Source organism: Gasterosteus aculeatus, chromosome 15 (assembly GCF_964276395.1).
Source record: "Gasterosteus aculeatus chromosome 15, fGasAcu3.hap1.1, whole genome shotgun sequence".
Taxonomy (NCBI): Eukaryota; Metazoa; Chordata; class Actinopteri; order Perciformes; family Gasterosteidae; genus Gasterosteus; species Gasterosteus aculeatus.
Window position 1 is genome coordinate 19476743 of NC_135703.1, and position 20334 is coordinate 19497076.

Below are 20334 nucleotides of genomic sequence, written 5' to 3' on the forward strand. Positions count from 1 at the left end.
AGTTAGGGGTTCAGAGAAGCGGGAAAGTCCACATGTTCACCGGATATAAGTGCTTGGGTCCATGTTGGAAGTACTTTAATAGGCAACGTTTATAAAATCACTTAACCCTATCTCCAAGTTGTAAGTGGAACATTACATTATGTTGTTCTAGGGGGAGCTCTCTCATAAGTCCCAATAACTGCCTGATACGAGAATTTCTTTTTGGGTCGTCGTGGCGCAGGGGGTAGAGCGGGTGCGCTGGGAACCGCAAGGTTGGTGGTTTGAGTCCCGGCTGCCCCATGTCTCAAGTCGAAGTGTCCCTGAGCAAGACGCCTAACCCCTAGTTGCTTCCCGGGCAAAATGTATAAAGCGATGGGTTTAAAGTGTAATGTAAGTCGCTTTGGCTAAATGACTTGTAATGTAATGAAACCAAAAGCAACCATTAGGTGGAAATTACAAGAGGGTCCCAGTGTTCTGTGGAAATTACAAGTGGGTTCCAGTGTTCCATTGAAATTACTCCATTACTCTATAGCAGAGTAAAAACATTCATTTAAAATGACAACAAATCCTCCTCCAGTCAACGGAGCTGGCAAATGGTTGAATTATCTACGTTGAACGTCAATTGTAGGTTAAAAACAAATAGTTGAGCCTTATTAAGTGAAGGGTCTCCAAACAGTTGACATTTTGTTACAACCAGCCGCTGCATGTGTCTTCACATCAGCAGACGGAGACAGACAGGAACAGTGATTACAGGGCTGTTTAATGTAAACTATTGAATGGTATTACTGTATGTTTGTCAGGGTGGGTGGAAGGCAGGACTCAAACGCATGCGTCAAAAGCGAAAGGGAAAAAAAGGAAACACAAAATGGCTAAGGGGCAAAAACGCATACAGGTACCAGGGGAAAAAAGGCTGGCAGGAACTAGAGACATCCAGGACGATAGACAATGACGCAACAAGTGACAAGAGACACACACTGCTTCAATACACTAGGGAGGTGCAGGCAGTGCTGTAGTGGTAAAATTAGAGGTGGGTAAACTCTGAATGTTGTGATCATACAGACCTCGACGCGATGCGAAGCAACGCAACACAAAGCAACTCTTGTAAGGCTGTCCTGGCTATATTGCATTATGTTATCAGTAAAATTCATATACAATCAATGACAATGAATACATGTGTTAGTAGTTTGTAGTTTATTAAATTTAAGAAAACAGTAAAAAAAAGTATGTCAACACAACACAATTGCAGATTAAGAACTATCTACATACGGAGTCTCCTTTTCACAGTAGTGCCCAGAGGGCCTCCTTGTCCTCCACGTCATGTCCTGCCTTGCACAGAGGAGCCATGAACCCCAGAACGCGTGTTCTGGGGTTCATGGCTCCTCTGTGCTTCTCCTCTCTCTATTGGACCTGGTGTTTCTCTCCCTGTGCTCTCTGTATCATTGCCTGTCCTCTCACTGCCTGAAAAAATATGTTGAATTTAAGAGTTAACCAGTTAAGAAGCCTGTCAATTACACTGACAACATAAGTTAAAGGAACACTCATGTACTACCTATGTCATCATTATGGAAGTAAATCTGTGTCACGGCTCCTCCTCGGCCTTGCAGGGGCGGTTCCTCCTGCAGGCAGAGGAGGGTCTTTAGCGATTGGAGCCACCTGGGCTCTAGGTATAAGGCCTCTAACCACTTCTCTCTTGCTCTCTCTGCTCCTCCAGGTATGATCCTGTTTTGTTTGTTCCTTTGAAGGTTTTACGTTGTTCACACTCAGTCATGTTTACACATACAGATTCACTCAACCATGCACCTTACATACACCTTACACTATGACATTCGCACACCTCATTCCTTTTCTTTGTTTAAAGTTACTAGTTTTTGATTTATAATAAACTCTTCTTTTGATTGGCCTATACTTGGTGTTTGTGTCCCCTCATTCTTGCCACAGGCTATGAGCCGGCCTGTGACATCTGTGTCATCGGATTTTGAAAGAAAAAGGTGATTGAATTGCTAGCACTGAATATTTATGCATTGAAATCGTGTATCTGAATGTTTTTCAACGTGAAATATTCAACTGCAAATAATTCAACCGCAAATAATAATAATAATAAAGCAAAAGGAGCGAGCGCCCCAACACAACTTCGGCTGTCGGCTAGCATGATGATAGGATTTTAGCCATGTCCGTTAACAATGGAGCTTCGGTGAGTGTTTAACTAAGCCATCAGTGTGGTTTGTGTCTGTAAGGTTCAGTAATAGACAGCTAACATTTGTACATTAACAGACTGCATAGGACATGAACTACGCATTTTCTTCTAGTTTTGAATTAGGTTAATGATGCTGTGACACCAGATGCCGCATGACAGGCTATCTTCGACAGTTCATTGTGAATGGTAGGTTTACAAAATACATTTGAAAGTGCTATTAAAATATAATTTGGCTACTTGGCTGCTACTAAATGTTCAACGTTAACTTCACATTGCGGGTTAGTCTTCTCTTCTATTGAGTGTAAGCTGTTAGTGCCAGACTCTGCTATTTATCCTGATGATAGTAAAGTCAAATTAGATTTTTTGGGTCATTTGATTTGTTTCATTGTTTTTTCATCTCCTCCATAGCAACAACTGAATTGACCAATCTGGTCAAATTCTGGACCGGGTGGGAGATTCTCCCTACGAGCCCCTCCGTAGAGGTAGTCATGGGCAGATACCCCACAGCCTCCACCTGCTTTGAGATGTTGCGCATCCCAGGGCATTACAAGCATTATTAATCTTTTCAAAGTGATATTTAGGCCTGTATTTGCTCTTGCCAAACAGGATTTGGCCTTGTGTGAGAGACTAGATTTGTACTAAACGTTGATCTAACTTTGTTTGTTGGCTGTTCAAAATGTTAACTGTTATGCAACAGATATGGATGTTCACTGTAAACAATCTGTGCACTGAAATAAATACTTAATCTAGGAGTTATGTGGACATGACTGTACTGGTTTCACTGTTACTGCAAAGACTTGAAATCTTCAGCTGTATTACAAAATAAATTTCAATTTTCAGCTTTCACATAAAACTCTGGTGTACAAACAACAAATAACAGCATAAAATATTTAGAATGAAATGAAATGTGACAATTCAAATACCCTTTGAGAGTCTAAAATAGTTTAAAGCTTAATACTGTAGCTAAGTCATTCTGAATCTTTTGTATCTTGTTTCCTTTTTAACAGCTCGAAACACAGGATACAATATATTACAAGATATTACTTTGATTTATTGTTCTTTGATTTGTGGAGGTACGGTTGCAGAGGTAATTCTCTTTCTCTTGCTGACTCAGTCTTTAGTGGCTAATGAAGCCCAGCCATTAAGGGTTTCTTCTCTAAATCAGTGCTCACATCAAAGCTTTAACAACATCCATTGTGGTTTGAAGCATCTGTGTAAAACTGAAAAAAATGACTTTAAAGTTTGTTGTCTGGGTCACTGTGTTGCACTCAGTGGTTGAATATGTATTCAGATCCTCAAGTAAAAGAACAGCAATGCAAAAGTACTGCATTAAAGTATAAATCCAGCATTAAAATCCTACTATAAGTAGTCTAATCTATATATAGTTAAAGTATTGCAGTAAAAGTAGTGGTTTGGTCTCTCTTACTGAACTTTTATTCAAGGTTCACATACATTCTTACCAATTAATCTTCAAAACTTTTGAAATTATGTTTTCATAATACAGTATCTTACTATACTTCCATAACTTCATTTAAATAGATTAAAACATGTCGGCCTATAAACCGCTCATAGGGCACAATAGAAGGTGGTGAGGAGAGGGAAAATCATGGCACAAGTACTTTAAAATTTTGTTCGGTAAAAAACAAATCCTAGTTAAAAAAATTAATTTACCTGAGAGGAAACCCAAACTTCTAAACAGATTCTTGGAAGAAAGCCAGGGTAGTTGATGCTAAGTTGTTGGAAGCGGCACCAAGATACATTATCTGCAGCACAAATGCAATTACATCACTATGAGACGCTTAACTATTTAATGATTATAAAAATGTGTACACTTTGTCCTGACAACAGTGCTTACCTTGCGGGAAAAACCGTCAATCCCACCAAAGATAACAATGTTGTAGCTGCAAGAAAAATGCTGAATTTGTCGACTGTATAGAACGTACTATAAGTAATAAATAGTGTTAACGCTCAGAACAGAATAACTTTGCTTAAGGGCTAACATACTCTTAATTAATTTGCAATTCCTCAAAAACATTATTTGAAAAGAATTACCGTATCAATTTATGGTTTGTATCAATATGAATTAAAGACTGGGGTCCTGGAACTGAGTAGGTCCGTCGAGCAATGCATCCTAAATGGAGCATATGGGAGATGCATGGAAGCTCTGACACGGTTATACTGCAACCGTAGTCCTCTGGCTTGCAGAAGTGCTTTCACCATTCGGTATCCAGAATAAGGCTGTCTGGATTTAATCTCTCTCACACACTGGTCTAACTCTTCATCTGTCATGGTGCTGTGCCTTTATTGAGAGATTATACTCAGCCATGCGCCGGTACACTGTGCTTCTGGAAATCCCCATGAGTTTAGCGATACAGGGGGCAGACAGATTAAGTTCAAGAAGGTTGCATAGGTAGTCTGGGGATATGGCCATTCGTTGTCGCCCAGCTGGTCCTTCCTTGAAACTGCATAACGGCAATATGTTGCTTACTTTTTTCTTTTTCTATGTTTATAAGACTGTGCAACTGAGTAAGTGCATCTAAAATTGCTGGACAAACAGCTACCTGAGAGGATACAGCATTTAAAAACACAAATTCTTGTGTGCAAGTGAACTCTAAGAAGTCCAGATCTAGGAGGCATGCGTCCCAAAATATTTTCTAATCGAGAGCGAAGTCTTTCTAACAGTTCTTAACGAGTTTGGTCCTTAAAACGGACGAGGTAATTATTGTGGGTGACTTTAACATTCATGTGGATGTCGACAACGACAGCCTTAGTACTGCATTCCTTTCATTGTTAGATTCAATTGGTTTCTGTCAGTGTGTAAATAAACCAACTCACTGTTTTAACCACACTCTCAACTTGGTGCTTGTGTATGGGATTGGGATTGAACATTTAACAATTTTTCCACAGAACCCTCTTCTGTCGGACCATTGTCTGATAACCTTTGAATTTCTACTATCAGAACCACCTCCTCCTGCCAAGGGTTTCTACAGTCGACAGTTATCGGATACCGCTGGAGCCTCATTCAAAGAAGCCATTCCTTCTGCTCTAAGTTCAGTGCCCTGCCTCAAGATACAAGAAGACTCTTGTGAGAACCTCAGTCCGTCCCAGATCGATAATTTTGTCGATACTGCTACAGGCTCTTTGAGAGTGGCGCTGGATGCTATTGCTCCTCTGGAAAGAAGAATAGCAACAAGAAGGAAGTCTGCTCCGTGGTATAACCCTCAAACACGGAACCTAAAGCAAACTGTACGGAAACTTGAACGATTATGGCGTTCCACCAAATCAGAAGGATCTAGGCTAGTTTGGCAAGACAGCCTTAAAACGTATAAGAAGGCTCTCCATAACGCAAGAGCATCTTATTACTCATCATGAATAGAGAAAAATAAAAACAACTCCAGGTTTCTCTTCAGCACTGTAGCCAGACTGACAGTCACCGCTCTGTCGAGCCGTGTATTCATTTTGACCACCGTAGTAACGACTTCATGAACTTCTTCAATGATAAGATTCTGACTATCAAAGAGAAAATTGATGGTCTCCTGCCTTCAACCAGTGCCGACCTGTCCTCCGATGTAGGAACCTTGGATGCAGCAGTGGGCCCTGATGCCTGATTGGATGCCTTCTCTTCCATCAACCTTGATCAACTGACTTCTTTATTTTCAAAGTCTAAATCTACTTGTCTCTTGGATCCGATTCCGACCAAGCTGCTTAAGGAAGTTTTTTCTTTAGTTAGCACATCCTTATTAGATATTATGAATCTGTCTTTGTTGACAGGACATGTACCACAGTCCTTCAAGGTAGCTGTAATTAAACCTTAGGTGTTGGCTAACTACAGACCTATCTCTAATCTTCCCTTCCTCTCTAAGATCCTTGAGAAATCCGTCGCAAATCAATTATGTGACTTTCTACAAAACAATGCTTTGTTCGAGGATTTCCAGTCAGGATTTCGAGTGCATCACAGTACAGAAACCGCACTGGTGAAAATTACGAATGATCTTCTACTTGCATCGGACCAAGGACTCATCTCTTTTCTTGTCTTGCTGGACCTTAGTGCCGCATTTGATACCATAGACCATTGTATCCTGTTGCAGAGACTAGAACATTTAATTGGTATCAAAGGAACTGCACTCAGCTGGTTTAAATCCTACCTATCGGACCGATCCCAGTTTGTGCTTGTAAACGGTGAATCCTCAAAGACCACCAATGTTGGTCACGGAGTCCCACAAGGTTCTGTACTTGGACCGATTTTATTTACCCTCTGTATGCTTCCTTTGGGCGATCTTATCAGGAAACACCGCATAAACTTCCATTGTTATGCAGACGATACTCAACTGTATCTGTCGATCAAGCCAGAAGAGACGGACCAGTTAGTTAGACTCCAAGAATGTCTTGGAGACATCAAAACTTGGATGACCGGCAACTTCCTGATGCTAAACTCAGAAAAAACGGAAGTTATCCTGATAGGCCCAGAGCGCCTTCGAAGCCAGCTGTCGCGTGATACAGTTTTTATGGATGGAATTGCTCTGGTACCCAGCAGCACCGTCAGGAATCTGGGAGTTCTCTTCGACCAGGATATGACCTTCAACTCGCATATAAAGAAGACTTCAAGGACTGCCTATTTCCATCTACGTAACATATCAAAAATCAGGAACTTCCTGTCTCAAAGTGATGCAGAAAAATTAGTTCATGCGTTTGTCACTTCCAGACTGGACTACTGTAATTCTTTGTTATCAGGCTGCTCTTATAAATCTCTTAAGCCTCTCCAGCTGATTCAGAATGCTGCAGCACGTGTATTAACAAGAACTAAGAAAAGGGATCATATCACTCCTGTATTAACTTCTCTGCACTGGCTTCCTGTTAAATCAAGAATAGATTTTAAGGTACTTCTCCTCACCTACAAGGCACTTGCTGGTGAGGCACCGTTGTATCTTCAAGAGCTTGTAACACCGTATTGCGCTACAAGGCAACTGCGCTCCATAGATGCTGGGTTACTTGTTGTTCCTATGGTTTTAAAAAGTAGGCTGGGGGCCAGAGCCTTCAGTTATCAAGCTCCTCTTTTGTGGAACCAGGTTCCACTTTCAGTCCGGGGGGCAGATTCGGTCAGCTCTTTTAAAGTAAAACTTAAAACGTTCCTCTTTGATTCTGCCTATAGTTAGGGCTGGCTCAGGTTAGTCCGGACCAGCCCCTAGTTAAGCTGCTATAGGCTTAGAATGCCGGGGGAATTCTTAGGACACACCAAGCTCCTCTCTCACGCTCTCTTTCTACCATAATTCAAGTTTTATTAATGCACATGACTAATTCAGCTTCTCTCCGGGAGTTTTTTTTGTGCTTTCGCCCCTATCAGGTCTCCATAGATCGTGGTTCCTTCGGGACCCTGGTCCTGACACCTACCGTGGCCATGCTGACGCCTGCTGCTGCCATCATCATCATCATTATTTTAGATATTAATCATATTACTTTACTCATAAACCGACATTACCCTCTCCTAAAATCTCTGTGCTCTCCCTCCCCACAGGATTCTGTGGATGGTGGTTCTATCTGATGGTGGTTGCCTCTGCAGTGGTCCTGCTGTGCGCCTGGCGCATTCCTCATAGGAATTGCATGTATTATACATTGTTCATTCTGTACACATGGCATCCATTGTAGTCTGTCCATCCCGGGAGTGGGATCCCTCCTCTGACGTTCTCCCTAAGGTTTCTTCCCTTTTTTTCCCTCTTGTAAGGGTTTTTTTCATTTTTTGGGGAGTTTTTCCTGTGCCGATGGTGGGTTTCGGGGCAGAGGATGTCGTATGTGTACAGACTGTAAAGCCCTCTGAGGCAAATTTGTAATTTGCGATTCTGGGCTATACAAAATAAAATGACTTGACTTGACTTGATCATAAATAGCCTATACAGCAGGTTTTTTTTCACATTGAGAACTGACTTGTTTTCTAATCTACGCGTCACCAGGCATTTTTCTTGTCCTTTCACCGTGCACGACCAGCGAACACAAAGTGCGCGACTACTACACCCGCCTCCCCACGTCGGTCGTTCCGCCCGCAACGATCCGCGAAATATTGTCTGACATGAAACCGGTCCGTGAGGTAAAAAAGGTTGGCGACCACTGGGCTGATCCACAACGTGTGTTTACACACCTCCTGGATCCTGATTGGTGCCGCTGCTGCAGCCGCAAGGCACTGATTGGATGGTCACAGACCGTAATACAACGCAGATGAAAATGATTCAGACTACGGTGTTTTGTTCAACTGTAGGAAACGTAGTCTTAGCTGTTTTAAAATTACACCAAGTTTATTTCGGATTATTCCAACGGAAGAATACAAGGCGACGAGAACTTTGAGGTGCGTAAAGGCCACTTAGAGGTGCGTAAACGCTATTTATAGGTGCGTAAACGCTATTTCTAAAATTCTAGAGGTGCGTAAACGGCGTTTACGTGCATTTATCCTCCACTACAGCCCTGGGTGCAGGTGATTGGACACAGGTGGAAACAGACGATCACAAGGAACGACAGGACAAGGCAGGTGAAGTGAAGTTACCCAGGGAGACAAGAAGCAGAAAACTACACAATAAGACAGGAAACAAAACCACAGCGTGACAATGTTGTTTGTTATTGTAATGTTTAGACTTTACATACTTAAAGATTATGCGGGTTAGGATTATCATCAAGGTTGAAATTTGTACAGTACACATTTTAGCTAATCCAATAAACTGAACAAGTGTATTTGAAAATTAGATGTATGAATAATTGTATCCTTTTTTCTAATCTAGAGGATGCTTGTAGAAGTGCAGAAGAAAGATCCATATTCACAGTTCCTGGATGAATGAACGAAGAAAAGAAATCATTGGTGATGAGCCACTCATCTCTGCAGTCATGGACAAATGGCCTGCATTGTTTAGTGAAAGACAGGTAATGTTTGCCAACTGACTATAACAAAGACATCCTGTATTTTGTTACTTGAATATTGATATAGCAGAGCTGCCAACTTTTCAAAAAACCTTGGAGTGAGATTTTGTCGGGGGTGACCAAGATTTTGCCGCGCACGCAGCCACACATGTTGGTGGCTCAAATATCAGGAAATTGGAATTCATTTGGCGTAGTACCCATGTTGTACCCTGCATTCTGGTGGTTTGTGGGGCCCAAAGTCGTTGATAGGGGCGGCCTACTGGAGATGGACAACATTGGTTACATTCTGTGAAGCAAAGACATAGCATGGTCCACCCCCAGGACATTTTTGTTTAAGTAGATGTTATTTCATGCAATCTAGTGGATTTTTGGGTGGTGTGCCTGAACTTATTCTGATTCATGTTCATCTGCTCATGACTTATGGGGCCTTCTAGACTTGAGCTGAACATTCAACCAGAAAACTATTGCTGTGCCTCAATGACTGTCTATGTACCACAATATAGCCTAATTAATAGAGGTGTAACAAATCATCCACTGAATTGATTAATCGATTTATATTCCTGCAATCCAACTGAATCGATCTGTGCTCTGCAAATCGGCATTGCAGACGATATATATCGATTTGAAATGGTACATAATCGATTTGTATCGATACTTGGAAACTGCACATTGGATTTAAGCACAAAAACTGTATGGATGTGTGTTTGTTTGTTTATTAGCACTTTAGACACGCTAAACGTTACTCGATTCAGTCTGCCTGTCTGTGACGTCATTAGTACGCAGCGGCAGCTGCCTCGCCAGTACCAAACTCAACATCACAGTAACAATTGCCAAGTTTATCTGTAAAGACATGCGACCCTACAATGTGGTTGAAAATCCAGGGTTCTGTGAATTTATCCAAAAATTGTGTAATTATTGTGTAATGTTTACATTGAAAATGGTTGCACAATAAAAGGTTAATACATTTGCCATTAATTCTTGTTGCTTGTTCATAATATCCATAATAAATTTAAACCTGATTTCCTTACAAGAAACAACAGGGATCTTGGAAACTTTGCCCGCACTGTCCAGTAAAGTTACTGAATCGATTTCAAGTCACTGAATCGAATCGAATCGTTCTAAATGAACCCAGATCGTCCATAAATCGGATTGGCAACCATGAATCGCGAATCGAATCGTTGTTAAAATGAATCGTTACACCCCTACTTACAACCATACAATAGGTTTACAGATGCGCTCCTTAGCGCCATCTATAGTCGGGGAGTTTGAAAAGGAACGAACGCGCTTCGGCCAAAAATCGGATTTTTTTTTTTGCCGTGAGAAATTTGTTGTGTGCCGTGAGTGTGTGTGAAAACATGCAAAAGCGTGTGTCACACGGCGAAACCGTGAGAGTTTGTAGCTCTTTGTAGTCAGAAAGCTTGTACTCTCCTGTAATCCTATTGGAAATTAACTTGTGCTCAAATGCAGTAGTGTGGTGATGGTGTTCTTTTGTGTGTCACACAAACATCCTACTCTCACTGCTGTAAAGTTAGTCTACTATATACAAATAAACTTGGTATTAAAATGAACATGGCTTCAGTTTATCAAGTTGCTCGGTAATGACAAAGACGTTCAGAAACAACAGAACCTTTTATGTTTCTGTTTCTGGCAGACAATGTTCCCAACCAGCTGCATCCAGGCTCCAGCTGTTCTTCTCAACTACATTTAGGTTCCCTGTTATATGTAGGGCTGTCACGATACCACATTTTTGTTGTGCAATTATTGCATAAACATTCATTGCGATATGCGATATTATTGCAATTTTCTGACCATTTCATGCCATTAATAACATCATGACAATATAATAGCATTGTAATGAAAGTATGCCATTTCAAAGAACAAAGAACATTTTATTTGTCAGAATCGGATTGTGAAAAGTATATCCTGTATGAATAAAACAAAAAAAATAATAAGTGCAAGGGACACGGAGCGGGCGAGCGAAGCATTGGGCTTGGTGCGATTCAGTCGCGTTCGAGAAAATGCGTCCAGCCGAAAGGCGCGGGAGGTTAAACGAGGGGCTTTGACCGCCGGCAGAGCGTCGCGCTGCGGATGTTTTATTGTTTTAGGTAAGATTTTAGCTTAGTTGGGTTCACGGCTTCTCTTCACCTGTCTGTGTCACTCTGTTTCTGTGTGCGCCACAAGGAAAAGGGACAGAGGCAGCGCGATCAACTTAAATGTTGGTGACAATTATATGTAAAATGAATATCTCAGCACCAAAAATTATTGGTTATTAGAGTATTGGTTAATACTCTAATGTCTTTATACATCTTCAGGCCAATAGAGAAACCCTTGATGTCATCATGAAAGGAATGCAGGTTGGACATGAAGGAAAACAGCAGGATACATTTCCTTTGGAAGTCTTCAATGTGGCTGTGGTAGCAGAGGAGAAGATCAACCTACATAAGCTCAGAGACGTCCTCGCAGGCTTTGCCATGTTAATGGGAACCATCTCAGTGTTTCCCACAGATCCAATGTTAATGTGTGGGGGCTGACCGTGGAACTGGAATAATTTGTAACATTAATTTGTAACACAGAACTAGTAAGTACAAGGAGTAAATACAAAACAGGGATTCACGCCTATACTAACGTCATACTAAAACACACATCACTAGATAGAACTATACACAATTCACACTATATATCCCATAGCTGCAGTACACATTTCACACCCTATACTACTTGTTGTTACAGCCTACATGCGCAAAGTCTGCCACTTCTGTCAGAGCAACGTCTTCTCTGCACCCTATAGGCTAGGCTACGCTTCCACGAATGATCTTGTTTTGATGACACGCGAGACAGACACGGTGTGCACGGAGGGGAGGGTGTGTGTGTGTGACGTGTGTGTGACGTGTGGGTGAGAGACGAAGGGAGAGCAGGGAAAGGAAATGCAGCTGAACGAATATGCTGCGTGAGTTAAATAGCGTTAAAACGAAATAAATACACCAAATGCAATGTGTGTTAGCCGGTGTTGAATCTGTGGCGCACCGCCACAAATTAGTCTACGTGTGGGAAACACTGAATCTACTGCCTTAACCTGGAGTACCCCCGAACATGAAGTTCACCTTTGAGTTCTTTCTGAGTTCTCTTGAGCCATTACAAACATTAAACCGGACCAATGCTCAGCAAGAATCCATAGGACATTGCCTGTAAACAAATGAAGGCACACCTCAAGCCACTGCCAGGAAGAGTGTTAATTGGGAATCTAGCTTTATTGTTCAAACAAACACTGTTCATGGTTTAACAAGATTTACATTTTGGTTATGAACAACAAGTCCATCTGCAAATCGCTTATTATGACAGGGTTGCAGGGGGGCTGGAGTCGATCCCAGCCATCTTCAGGCTAGAGACCAACCAATCGCAGGGCTAACACAGAGACATACAACCATTCACACACCTACAGTCAATTCAGAGTCCCCAATCAACCTGATCTCAAGGACTGTGGGAGGGAGCCAGAGTACCCAGAGAGAACCCACACAGACACGAGGAGAACATGCAGACTCCACACAGAAAGGCCACTGGGCGGAGTCGAACCCAGGACCTTCTTGCTGTGAGGTGACAGTGCTAACCACCACGCCACCATGACACCCAGTTTGGTTCATGTAAAAGTAAAAAAAACTTAACGTTTTTTAAATTATATGAGCCTATATTCACATTACCTTACCTCAACACTAGTTGTCAACATAAGTTATATGTTGATATTGTGTTCGTGTTGAACATTACTGTATTGATGTAATGGCCTGTTTAAGTTACTAGTATGCAACATTTTCATGGTTGATCTTATGGACCTCCTTTAATCATCTCAGTCGTATAGTCACAATTGTGAGATAATTGGGGTCCACAAAAATGTCCACAACCCCACCTTGCGTCTCTGTCAGATTGCCTCACCTTGAATGGGGGAACATTGTTTTAACACAGCTATTTAAGTCTTGGCATGTTTTAGATGTACTTGGATGTACCAACAGGCTCGAAGGGCAGCAGCTTCTGCAGCCTCTGCAAAGCAGCGAGTATGGGAGGAGTTCGGGGTAACTATGGAGGAGGACTTTCGGTCGGCACCAAAGTGCTTTTGGAAGACCATCCGGCACCTCAGGCGGAGGAAACGGGGAACCATCCAAGCTGTGTACAGTAAGGATGGGACCCTGTTGACCGCGACTGAGGTGGTTATCGGGCGGTGGAAGGAACACTTTGAGGAACTCCTGAATCCAACTACTACGCCCTCTTTGGTAGAGGTGGAGCTGGAGGCGGAGGAGGGATCATCGTCAATTTGCCTGGTGGAGGTCACTGAGGTAGTCAAACAACTCCGCAGTGGCAAAGCCCCGGGGATTGATGAGATCCGTCCAGAGATGCTAAAAGCAATGGGTATTGGGGGTCTGTCTTGGATTACACGCCTCTTCAACATTGCATGGAAGTCTGGGACAGTGCCAAAAGAGTGGCAGACCGGAGTGGTGGTACCCCTCTTCAAAAAGGGGGACCAGAGAGTGTGTGCCAATTACAGGGGTATCACACTACTCAGCCTCCCTGGTAAAGTCTACTCCAAGGTGCTGGAAAGGAGGGTTCAGCCGATAGTCAAACCATGGATTGAAGAGGAACAATGCAGAACCAGCTCTTTACTCTTTCCAGGATCATGGAGGGGGCTTAGGAGTATGCTCATCCAGTCTACACGTGTTTTGTGGACTTGGAGAAGGCGTATGACCGGGTCCCCCGAGAGAAACTGTGGGAGGTGCTGCAGGAGTACGGGGTGAGGGGGTCCTTGCTTGGGGCCATCCAATCCTTGTACGCCCAAAGTGAGAGCTGTGTTCGGGTGCTTGGCAGTAAGTCGAAGGCGTTTCTGGTGGGGGTTGACCAATCTTGTTTTGTGGTCTTCATGGACAGGATATCGAGGCGTAGTCGGGGGGAGGGTCTACAGTTCGGAGGGCTGCGGATCTCATCGCTGCTTTTTGCAGATGATGTGGTCTTGATGGCATCTTCTGTCTGTGACCTCCAACTCTCACCATAGCATTTCGCACTGTGAGTGTGAAGCGGTCAGGATGAGGATCAGCACCTCTAAATCTGAGGCCATGGTTCTCAGCAGGAAACCGATGGATTGCCTACTCCAGGTAGGGAATGTGTCCTTACACCAAGTGAAGGAGTTCAAGTACCTCAAGGTCTTTGGCCGAAGAATTGGAGCAGCGGGGGCGGTATTGCACTCGCTTTACCGCACCGTTGTGACGAAAAGAGAGCTGAGCCGGAAGGCAAAGCTCTCAATCTACCGGTCAATCTTCGTTCCTACCCTCACCTCTGGTCATGAAGGATGGGTCATGACCGAAAGAACTAAGTCACGGGTACCAGCGGCCGAAATGAGTTTCCTCAGGAGAGTGGCAGGTGTCTCCCTTAGAGGTAGGGTGAGAAGCTCAGCCATTCACGAGGAGCTCGGAGTAGAGCCGCTGCTCCTTTGCGTCAATAGGAGCCAGTCGAGGTGGTTTGAGCATCTGGTGAGGATGCCCCCTGGGCGCCTCCCTAGGGAGGTGTTCCAGGTACGGCCAGCTGGGAAGACCCCGGAGAAGACCCAGGACTAGGTGGACAGACCATATCTCTGCACTGGACTGGGAACGCCTTGGGATCCCCAGTCAGAGCTGGTAGATGTACCCCGGGAAAGGGAAGTTTGGGGTCCCCTGCTGGAGCTGGTGCCCCCGCGACCCGACCCCGGATAAGAGGCTGAAGATGGATGGATGGATTGTGTCCTTTTGTCTATAAATTTTAATTTATTTTAAATTTCTTTCTAACGTTTTTTTTATTTTAGGATACCTTAAAAACATCTGGCCGGGGACAGCAGATGGAAATGAGCCTCTCCTGCTCACTGACAGTACACATATTAGTTTGATTAGTGTGCGCTGTCCCTGCTAAATGAATGAATAAATAACTAAAGCAAAGGTGGGAAAACAATTGCCTCATTCGCGCAAGTTGAATTATATGTATGTATATACACATGTTTTGTTTTCATGGATGGTGGATCTTTCTGGCCCCTGATCCTGCCTCATGCCGTGGCCCTGCAGACACCTACCGCCTCAACACTATTATTAGTCTAACTAATGCACATCACTAACACTGCTTCTTCCACAAAGTATTTGTGCTTTTTCTCCTCACCGGATTTCATAGATTCTGCTTCTATCTGGACCTTTGGTTCTGTCTCCTGCCGACACCTGCTGCTGCAATATCATTATAATTAGTCACATTAGTACAACTTTCATTATAAACTCACGTTACTGACTTTAAGGAGGGACTATGGGTCTATCAAGGGTTATCTTCTTTTATTAGTCCCGTTAGTACATTCGCAGGAATTAAGCAGCAAAGGTTAAAGCGCAAACAAACATAGATATGTACAGACAAAAGTGTTTGTATGTTAAGGTGTTTGTGGAGCCTGACAGCACAGAGGAAGGACCTCTCCCTCATTCACAACTATTATTTGCTACTTGGTGTGTAAAGGAAGGAGCTGCTTCATACTGCAGGGATGAAGCAGCTGGTGCCCAAAGGAGGCGTACAGAGCTCCCACAGTGTCCTGCGTGGAGTGGGAGCTGTTGTCCATCGGGGACGATAGCTTAGCCGTCATCCTCCTGTCTCCCATCACCTCCACAGTATCCAGAGGACCCCCCAGGTGGGATGTTAAAGCCACCAGTCTTCCAAAGCTGTGGTTCTCTCCCCAACATCAAGCTCAAATCCGACAAGCTGGTCTACGCAGGATCTGAGCAGCCTTGAGCTGATGCTGTCTGGATCAGTGGCGTTCCTTCATCTTCCTCAGCTCACGCACGCCACACATACCACCACTATTCTTGACACACAATCTTATTCAAGATAATGTGTTGGTGTGTGTAATCGGTTTGCTCCTTCTTCCAGTCATCTACATTGCATCAGAAATGGATATAAAGAATGATAAGAGCATCTAACCCTGGTTTGATGAAGGGTTGGACTGCTCATTTGAGGGACTGCTTTTCACTATTTTTATGTTACCTTTGCTTTCCCCTGGAGAGCAATACATGAGCTCATATTCTCCTCAGTTTGTATAAGGGGACAGGAGTTTTTATTTCTCTCCTCGGCGGCTCTGAGGCAGCTACTGGTGTGGGGCTGGAACCACCATTATTTGTCTGTTACATGCTCTGCTTCAGCTCCGATGTTTTCCAGATGTTACAGATGTTGTTACCACATTATTGCTGCTGGTAGAGGCCCAACTGTGAAACCAACCACAACAGTCCCAGCCTCAGCACCAGTGGTGGAAGTGAAATAGTTTGAGTCGGTGTTGTTTACTTTGGCTACATGCCAACGGGCCTCTAAAGGCTTTAAACTGATTTATTCAGAGAAAGAGATAACAAGGTTTTTTCAGTAGTATGTACACTTTTTAGAGACTTGTGGACTATTTGTACTAAGTTACCATAGTGCATGTCCATGTAATAATAGATTAAACATTTAATGTTTAATATCTAGCCGATTGCTGTTTTGTTGAAACAGGCTAAACTGCAGAGCTGTTCTTTGTACATGGGGCTGGTTTCAAGCATCACTGAAAAAGTGTTAGAATAGATTATTAACAGTTATGAATGCCAATAACTAATGACAACATAATACACACAACACAAAATGCATCACTAGTTCAAAAGTAAACCTCAAATACTCAAATCTATCTTTGCTGTTGTTATTTAACACAAATTGAGCTAAACATTGACTGGTGGTGTCTGGGATCGAGCCGAGGATTAGATTGAAGGACAACCCTTTCAAATACTGAAATATGAGGTCAATTTTAACTCAGTTAACGAAACGTTGTTTACCTCCAGTATGCGTTGGCCCCTGACCCCTGAAACCTCCACATGCTGAAGTCAGTTAGATCGGCGACGTACAGCGGTAACGATGATCACGTGTGTAGTTTTGTGTTTAAAATACAAATGCACCAAATATGCTTTCTAAAGTGAACACTTTTCGACCGGCGAGCTTTGGTCGTCTTTATGGTCGTGACTTAAAACACAGACCAATAGCATTCGAGTTAAACAATCCCACTTGATATCGCTCGACCAATCGAGTCTTTGCATTCCAGGCAGGATGATGATATCGTCTCAATACTGCGGGCAGACGAGAGGTAGCGGAAAATGACAAATAAAAAGAAAAAAGAAAGATAGCGACATTTGAGAAAAAGACGAGTGAGACGCAGAAAGAGATGGGGGAGAAAAATGAGGAACAAATGGTGCTCTCCAAAAAGAGAAAAATGGACAGCGAAAGTAGAGCATTTTATCCACAATGGTTTCTGTTCATACTTCCCACTAAAAAACTAAACCCGTTGAAACGCCGTCATGAGGCGCAATGAGCTCCTCCACGTGAGGACGAGAACAGCCCTGATGCATTAAGACCAGGTTTCACATCCTGGAAGGAAAAACTAGAGCTTAATTCTTCCACTACTAAAAAAGTGTGGGAGTGGATATATATTCTAGTCCAAATGTGAAGCAGAAAAGGGGAAATTCAAGCTTTTCTTTTCTTAATTTTTTCACTTTCTTTGAATACAGCCCTACTTTTATTTAGATAATTGAGAGAAAATGACTTATATTTGAAGTCACACATATATGTTCAGTTATTTTGTTACATAAACATTACGTTTTGAATCATACTGAATTGATTTGGTTTGTTAGTCGTGTATTGATTAAATGCAGATGCTGATACAACTCTCAACTCTTCATCTATTTAATCACAGTAAGCTGGATCAGTGGATCCACACTGCCATCTCTGGGTGGGCAGTGAACATTCCAGCCTTCTCCTTTCCTTGTACAATTTAAAATAAAAAAGGAGAGTAGTTGCCTCCTGGTGGTCACTGCAGAGAACTGCAAGTCAAAGACACATTTGGCTTTCTGTCCAACTAGTGTGAATCTCATAGCAAAAGCATACTGCTCTCCAGTAATAGAGGGAACTCCAGACAACCGACAGAGCAATGAATGTAACACAAAATATCAATATTGTACATTTTTCACTTTTCACAACCATTTTTTAGATTCAAAGTAAATTTGATGCGTGTGAAGGATGATATAGAAAAACACAATGGCAGTCTAAATCTGAAAAACAAACCTACATTTCTCCGTATTAATGTGTGTGCAGGATATTTAAAGGGAGGGGTTATATGCTAAACAATACCTGTATAAAATACAATAATATTCTATGGTACCCTACTCTGGCAGATATCTTGAGAAATGTGTATCTAACGATGATGATTTTCCCTTTAAAAGAGCTGGAATACAGTAATACAAGTGACTTGAGTTACAGTCAACATGTCTAATATACTTTGTCTTCAAGATCAGGAGAGAAGATTCTAATCGGGTTGTAGCATCCTCCTCCTCCTCACGGATTAATCCGATCCATCTGAAAACATTGGCAATGGTTCAATGTGAATTTTAGAACTCGTTGAAAGCTTGATGCATTTCTGCTCATGTGAATTCAAGAAGTTATTCATAAGTTCTTTCTATTATTAAAAAGGAGATTAGCGACTTGCTAAAATGAAGAATTGTGCAATGATTTGTTGTACGGATGCCCCCATGACCATGAAGTGCTACAAAAAGTGTTTTTTCAGAAAGTGATTAACCTGATTTAGAATTTTAAGAATGGATAAGGAATGATTTTCTCTCTGTTAGGGTCTTGCTCAGTGCTCAGAGGTAGGTCGGTTATCTGACGGCTTTACGCCTCCACAATCAGTTGCACATATGTAATAGAATAATGCGCAGCGACTTGCCTCATTTAGGGCGCGCCTCATTAACAAACAGGCTCCAGGGAAGGAGGACGAAGGCTCAGCTGGGCCGCACTTAGCTGGGAATGTTTTCTCTCCACATGAAGTGTGAGTGAGACCCCCCGGAAACATAATGACTTTTAGACTTGTTTTCTGGATTAGGATATTTTCTGGATCATTTCATAACTGGCTGCCAAGCAAATTATAAACACAGAGGCCACTTTATCAGATTCTTCCCACACAAACAGCTTCTTGGGCATTTTAAGCTCCATTATTTTTATTTTACAAATGACTAGTGCAATTACAAAGGTATTGTCTTTAAATGGCCCGGGGGTATTGATAGGAACTCAAATGCGGGGGCTTCTTTCAGCCTGCTTAGGTTTCCAGACCTAACATAGTCTGCGATTATGGACCTTATTTTTACCACAGATTATCAGAAAGAGCAGCACACAACTGGCAGACATACACACAAACAGATTCCAACAAACAAATTATCAAGAATTGTCAAGAAATTTAAGAATATTTGGGAGTTTAATAAACTGCAAATTTGTAAGAATCTGAAAAAATGTTCCCCAGGGAGTCCCTATTCTGCCTGGATTTTATTAAAAGGTTTCAGGGTCCCACCTTCAGAGAGATCATTTATCATCTGTACTAACAATTGGTGTGTAAAAAGAGTGTCTTCGGTTGATGGCCTTATCCTCAGATTAACTGCAGTAAACAAAACAGTTGTAAAAAGGAAAAACATAATATTGCAAAACAGCTTTCTTTCTCTCGCCAAGAAAAACAAGCAGATAGCGCACATATAGTTATTTACAAACCTGCAGCTCACCGGGTGATCAGCTTTCATTATGAGCATTTAAACACACACTTCTCTTTCTGTCATGGATCAGCCAAAACAGCGGGAGAGGTTTAAACGTGCTTAAAGGAAAAAGGAAATTGTGTGTGCACCTGTTACTTGGTGCTGATGCGCACTTCTTACCTTATGAACGGAGGAATAATGTATTCTTCTAAAACTGACGAACTCCTCGAGACTTGACGAGACGAACATGTTGGTGGTTGAAGAAGTCACGATACTTTTTCCCCCTTAATTCGCCCGCAGCTGACAGACAACAGACAGGCAAAGTACGGCGGATATTAACGCGTCATGATGACGTCATCCACGAACCCAGGACGCTCGTATCGGTGCAGCGGTGCTTCTTGTGCACCGACTACGGACCGCGACGACTATTTTACGCTGCGGCGAGTTTGAACGTGGCTTCGTTAGTTTAGCTCAGCTGTCTGTTAGCTGTCTGTTTAGCTGCCTGTTAGCAGCCTGTTAGCTGACTGTTAGCTGTCTGTTTAGCTGCCTGTTAGCAGCCTGTTAGCAGCCTGTTAGCTGCCTGTTAGCAGGCTGAAGCCGCGCTGCTTCACAGAAACATGAAGACGCGTTTAAAGACTGTCGGACCTTTCTGCTCTGTTCTCTGGCGACTAACGTAATAAACTCATTGCAGGTTCTGAAGCCAAG

General features: G+C 42.7%; 1 long non-coding RNA gene across 2 annotated transcripts; it reads right to left on the reverse strand.

Moving 5' to 3' along the window:
- Window positions 1–1372: 1372 nt before the first annotated feature.
- Window positions 1373–20238, reverse strand: LOC120833243 (uncharacterized). 2 transcript variants are annotated; one of them, XR_005714287.2, is made up of 3 exons: window positions 19810–20176; window positions 4029–4074; window positions 1373–3936 (listed from the first exon to the last, which is right to left on the reverse strand). It is a non-coding gene; the product is annotated as an uncharacterized LOC120833243 (long non-coding RNA). The 2 variants fall into 2 exon arrangements; XR_013452680.1 differs by lacking the exons at window positions 1373–3936; window positions 4029–4074 and adding an exon at window positions 9151–18469 and having other exon boundaries at window positions 19810–20238.
- Between the last annotated feature and the right edge of the window lie 96 nt (window positions 20239–20334).